Source organism: Asparagus officinalis, chromosome 7 (genome assembly GCF_001876935.1).
Source record: "Asparagus officinalis chromosome 7, Aspof.V1, whole genome shotgun sequence".
Taxonomy (NCBI): domain Eukaryota; kingdom Viridiplantae; phylum Streptophyta; class Magnoliopsida; order Asparagales; family Asparagaceae; genus Asparagus; species Asparagus officinalis.
Window position 1 is genome coordinate 31,801,572 of NC_033800.1, and position 6,971 is coordinate 31,808,542.

Here is a 6,971-nt window from a genome sequence, read left to right on the forward strand (position 1 = left end):
TATTCTGAATTAGTTTAAAGGTTTGTATCCATTATTTGCGCCTTCGACTATCCGGTTAATTTATTTATTTTCGATTTAATGTAAGACAGCAATTGTTTTTGGTTCAGAATTGCTATTACAATTGTCATGAATTTATTAATAAGCGCATCGGCGCGGGTTCCGAAGCCTGGCACTTTCTTTTGGTTTTTTTGACTCTTCCGGGACTTGTATTTTCAACCGTTTTACGTGTTTGACCGTCTTGTTGACTTGCATGCTTTGTTACGGGATTGACTGTCGAAATCACGTTGGTTGATATACGCGCGTGTTGATTGATGCACGCGTGTTGACCGACGCGTGCGAACTGATTGTCGGACGCGCGTTGATTGGTGCGCGCGAGCTGATTAACGCGCGCGTGTTGACCGACGCGTGCGAGCTGATTGATAAGCGTGCAGGCCACTCGGTTTGCTGTTTTGCTTCAGGCGCTTGTCAACGTCAGATAATCCTCTTAGACTCAGATAATGACGTTCATCGTCTTCTCTCCGTCTCGATCTGTGTGCGGACACCCATAGGCATTTTTAGATGCCTACAGTAATGTGTCTACAAGATTGGTGGAGGTCCGAGAAGAGAACTCAAGGCATCGATCAGATAGCTAATATTGAAGATAAACTTGAAGAGTTAGGAATAGAATTTAGAAATAAAGAGTAGAAATCACTCAATAGTTTGTAATTTTTATTTCTTAGTTGTAAATTTATGATAAATTATTTTGGAAAGAGTTACAAACGATAGTAATATAGACAAGTAGGTGTCAACCTATTTGAAATGTATTCATCTATTATGATCCGTCAAATTCCAAAAAAATTATAATTGTTAGTGATTAATAATAAAGAATTTATTTTTATTATTTTAATTTCTATGATATTTATATTTGTAAATTGTATAATTACAAGTGATTAATCATATGATTGATTTATTATCAAAATTTCACATATTTTATTTTTTATTACTCTTGAATTTTTTTTAAAAAATAACTTTTAAGTAAAATAAATAAATAAACTGGGCCAGCTCATTGTCTGGCCCGCTCGGTGTCTAGCCCGTTCTGGCCTAGCCCCGAACCCGTTTTTTTAGGCCGGGTCGGGCCAGCCCGGTTGGATAGCCCTACCCCCCCCCAACCGCCAATCCTAAAAAAGTTTATTTTTACTTATCTTTAGGTACCCCCAGTTTCACCTCTCTTTATGTTTGATACCTAAAAGTTTATTTTTACTCATTTGGCTCCTAATGTTCTAGAACGTAGGTGTTGGCCTCTTTATTTTGACGATGTTTAACAAACAATTTATCACTAATGTTGTTTGTCTAGTGTTTGTGTATTTCTATTTATTGTAGATAAACAACGAGTTAGAGGATGGATGGAATTGCGCATTCACAATTATATCCAATGGAGGTTGGCGGAATTATGGAGTGAAGCCTATGTAATTCAAATTGAATATCCAAGTTCTAGCTTCATCCGCAAGTGTACCAAGTTAAGCTACATCGAAGATCAATCAAGCTTGGGTATATTTAGTTTAGGTTTTATATTATGTGTGTTAGTACTTTAAGCTCAATCATATTTAGTTTAGGTTTTATATTATGTGTGTTAGTACTTTAAGCTCAATCATATATACACATACATATTTGGTTTATATATATATAGTTATATATATACACAAGTTTTGGTTTATGGATTTAACAATCATTGTATACATATTTCATTAAGTCTATAAAATCATCTCATAGGGTTTCAAAACATTGTTTATGTCAAAACATCAAATTTCGTGTATATCACATTTTCATGTTTTGGACACACTTGCAAAATACATGAGTTTTCACAAATGGAAAATTCAATTTAAGAAATTATTTTTTCTAACATGTTCAATTTCATGTTTATAAATGTTTCCTAAAGTTTTATCAATTTTGGAATTAATTTGTTATGATTATTTGAATTTACAAAATCAATTTTTTAATAAGCTCGTGTCCGTGCACATGTTCGTGCATGTTTTTGTAAAACAGATACGTTTTCATAATTTGGAAATATGATTTGAAAATTTCTTCGTTTACATGTTTATCTTCATATATACAAAAAGTTACCCAAGTTTTACTAATTTTGGAGTTGTTTTGTTATTTTCAATTGAATTTACAAAACCAAGTTTTTAGCAGTTTTTTCAGAAACTATATATCTATGTTCAAACAGTTATTTCTCTCAACTGAAAAATTATATTTCATAAATTCTTTCTCTAAAATGTTTATCTACATGTCTATAATTTTCCTTCAAAATTTCATGATTTTTGGATTTGATTTACTATTTTTAATTGATTTTACAAAGTCAGATATGAAAAATTCCAGAATCTGTCAAAATCAGAAACTGTCCGTGAACAGTGCGGTCGATCGTGCTACAGTATGATCGACCGCCTATCCGTCAATCAGGTTCCAACGGATCTTTTCCTGAACTATTTTCCTTCGGCTTTTTGGTCATTTCTGTTGGTTTTTGGCTGAGGTTTTAGGAGGCTATAAATACCCTATTGTTCTCATCTTTCATTAAGAAAAATGAGAATGTTTTAAAAGATTTTAACAAGGGTTTAAGCTTGTTTTGTTTTTGTTTAAAAGAGTGTTTAAGAAGCTTTTAAGCATTTGAGAGTTTGAGTTTGTGAAATCTATTTCACAATATCTTGAGGAGATCGTCTATTGGTGTTTGAGCATCCAACTATACTCCCTCGATCTCTAGATCTATTGAGAAATTTTCTAAACTCTATTTCTAGCTCTTTTATATATATATTTGATTATCATTGTTATTAAACTAGAATTATATTGAGTTTAGTTTTGATTTATTTCTCTTTGCTTACACACACACAACCATTGAGCTTATTGTATTTACATTCATAGTAAAATTGGGTTGTGGGATTGTGTAACCTAGAGAGCGAGCTTATAATTCATTCTCATCCGTTGTAGAGAACAAACACTTTGTATTATACCTTATTGTGAGATTCACTTTGTATTACACTAGTACACCGAGAGGAGTGTGTGGTGAGAGACAGAGTTGCTTCCAAGAGGAGTGGCGTCAGTTGACGAACCTAGGGAGAGGTTATATCCGAGCACTTGAGGAAGGACACGAAGAAACCAACACTTAGAGGGTGTGGAGTGTAGTTACATTATGAGATTGTGATCGTTGATCGGTGAGCATTGAAAATCGATATTGTGTGGTGTAAATGTTATTCGGGTTAGCGTAGAAAACCCGGTTGTGATAGTGAATTTCTCCCCGGGAGTGGGGAGCGGAGACGTAGGACGGAAGGTCCGAACTCCGTGATCATATTATGTATTTGCATTGTTTATATTGCCCAATCACAATTGTATCTTTAGTTTAGATTGTTTATCTTTGTGATATTTATATATCCTTGCAATATTTCACTATATATCTCATTGTTAGGATATTGCTCTGTGTTCATATTGCTTATTCTTGCTTGTAACATATTATATATCTATCTTGTAAGAATAATTTATTAATTAGTTTTAATTGACATAAAATCGGATTAGATTAGCATAAGACCCTAATCCCCCCTCTAGGGTCTAACAGTAGGTCGGTACTTTTTTGTTTGGGAACAGTTTTTTCCTTCCCTCTTTTATTAAACTAGTATTTAGACCTGCACAAAGCACGATTTTTAATATATATTATGTAAATATTGAACATGTTACTAAAATTAAGTATTCTGCTATAAATAATTTTTACATTCTGTTATAAATTAAGTATAGTGGTTTATAAATATTTGGTTAATATTTGTTTATATATCAGATCAAGTTCAAATCGATAGTTCATTTAGTTTAAACAAATAATTTTTAGTATTTGGTTTATAAATGAATAGAATTTAACCGAAGATATGTTTGATTCGGTAGTTCATTAATTATTTAATTTGATAAAGTTTTTAATAGAATTTAACCAAATGTATTGATTCGGTAGTTCATTAATTATTTAATTTGATAAAGTTTTTAATAGAATTTAACCAAATGTATGTTCGAAAGTTCATTAACTGTTTGATTTAATAGAATTTAACCAAATGTATGTTCGAAAGTTCATTAACTGTTTGATTCGGTAGTCCTATTAATAGAAGTTATTACAAATATTTTTTATGTAAATATTTTTTTACAAATGATACCCATATAAATAGCTAGGTTCTAGGGCTAGGGTTTTTTTTACATTTCTCTTTTGCTTCTATCGGCCGCTTCCTTCAGATCTGACCAAGTAGATCGGCTCCTCTCTCCTCTCTCTTTCCAATCGAATTCTAGGGATAAGGTTTTCACAGTTGTTCCTCGAATCTCATCGTTGACTCTTCAGATTTGACCATGATACCCATATACTTGTCGTTCACAACTCCCTCCAAGCTCGTCGTTCCTCGAATCTTGTCGGTGACTCCTCCTTTGAAGCTCGTCGTCAACTACTCCATCGAAGCTCGTCATCCCTTGAAGGTCGTTGTTAGTCGAAGATCGTCGTTTACTCCTCCCTCGACTGTCTTCCCTCTCGAGTTATCAAAATGTAAGTTGAAGCTTAAAGTTACCATTAATCTTGATTTTTAATTTATGTAATTGCTCAAGATTATTTCTTTGTGCCTTTTATAGATATTTCCTCTACTCTCTTTCTTCTCTCACCTCTTTTCCTACAATGCCTATTATTTTTTGAAAGAAGAATAATTCTGAAGGTAATTTATCTAGTTGTTTATCCTTTTCCTACAATGCCTATTATTTTTTGAAAGAAGAATAATTCTGAAGGTAATTTATCTAGTTGTTTATTTTTCATAAATTTAGGGTTTTAGGTAAGAAAGAAGAATAATTCTGAAGGTAATTTATCTAGTTGTTTATTTTTCATAAATTTAGGGTTTTAGGTAAAAAGTTTGTTTTTTATTTACAGATTTGTTGAATTAACCTTCAAAGATTGATAATTTTATTCTTTTATGATCTCAAAGACATGATCTTTCATTTTTCATTCAATTTATCTCAAAGACAAAAGGTAGGTGGTGCAGCGCTAGAGTTTTGTCCTCAAGGTTTGATCTTTTAGCCTCTTACCGGTCTCATGTAAAATTTTGAGTTTTTTTATTATTTATGAGGATTTATTTATTTTTGTCTTTGATTGTAGTTTTGTTTATTTTTACTTAACTGGAAAGATGCTAACTTTTTTCATCTTTTATTGTATATATAAACTTATTAACTATTTTTTAAGCTTTTATTACATGTTAAATGACTTTGGTGGTATATTTGCATAGTATTCTTTGATACGTAGACATGCAAATACCAAACTTCTTCTGAACCCGTTGCTTTCTGGTACCTAGAGTTTGAATTTAGGGCTAATGTTGTTTTTTTTAGATAATTTGTGCATAATACAATTTTTTCCTTGAATTTTTGGTTAGATTTCTGTGTATTCAAATTTATCAAAAATATTCTATATGTTGAATTTTAAGGTGATTTTTGTTGTCTAGATTTGAAGCAGTTTTGATTATTCAGAATTTGTTCTATATATTAAAGGTAAATTTCATTAATTCTGAATTATTTAAAGTTTGTATCCTTATTTCCCTTCGACTATCCGGTAATTTATTTATTTCGATTTTAATGTAAGACACAATTGTTTGGTTCAGAAATTGCTATTACAATTGTCATGAATTTATTATAACTTTAGTCGTTATAATAAACTCAAATAAATAAAAAGTTGATCTTTTTATAAGATCTTCTTATACAATGAAAATATAAAGATTACAATTCCTTTCAAACAATACACAGATCCTATTTATTAGTCTCTGTTTACGTGGGATTTTTGCCTGTACCAGGGTTTATCCGTAGATCGTCGCAGATCAGATTCGGTTGACAGAAAAGTTAATTACTACTCTTGCCTCACAAAGGAAACAATTGCAAAAGTAATAATCTCGACCAAGCAAGATTATGACTCTTCTCGAGATCAAGTCCAAGCCTGATCTCAAGGAAATGGTGGATGGTGCTTCAGATCATTCGAATTACTCCTTCTTTATGTCCGGATTCGTCAAGATTTGTTAGCCCTCTCTGAAATTCGTGGATCACTCTTCAAATCGACAGTACCTCGCCTAAAATTTCTGTTCCCTACAAATGAAGGCCTTATGCTTATATTTATAGGCTTCGATTGCCGTGTTTTAGGATGAGAACTGATGATTTGATGTTATCCACAGTTAAAAATCGCTTAACCACATTCAGAGATAGTATCAAAGTAGTTGGGAGGCTCTGAAATAACCAAATCCTGAGAAATCCCGTCAAAAACGAGTTGTTGGGAGGCTCTGAAATGACCAAATCCATAGAAATCCCGTCAAAAACATGTTTTTTGGCTCAGAACTGTGCGAGCCACCATTTGGTGGCTCGGCATGGTGCGAGCCACCATTTGGTGGCTCAGCATGGTGCGAACCACCAAATGGTGGCTCGACCAAAGCTTTGGCCGAGTTCATTTGGTGCGACTCGGCCGCTAGGGGCTGTTCTGATTTTTTGGGTTTTGACTTGTTTCGTCTTTACGCATGTTTCGTCATTTCGTTGACTTGTACGCTTCACCGATTCACTTCATGCGTTTCGTTAACTTGGAGGCGGCTGATAAGTGTGCGGGCAACTTGGAGCTGGCTGATGAGCGTGCGGGCTTGTTGCAATGTCATTAGTGATTCGCCGCTTTGTTGTTTCGACGACTTGTCGTCTCGAGCTATGTTCGGGACATATAGACATTTTTAGACGCCCACAGATACCCCCTCCAAAGTGTTTCAAACATGATAATAAACATGTTACAAAAAGAATTTTTGGAATAGCACTCCCCAAATTAGAAATCTCTTTATTTTGCAAAAATGTCTAAAACATGAAAATGTGGTATACTTGAAATTTGATGTTTTGACATAAACCAAAGTTTCAAAAACTCTTGTATGGCTTTGTAGACTTGATAAAAGGTATGAACTATTATTTTAAAGTCTATAACCCAA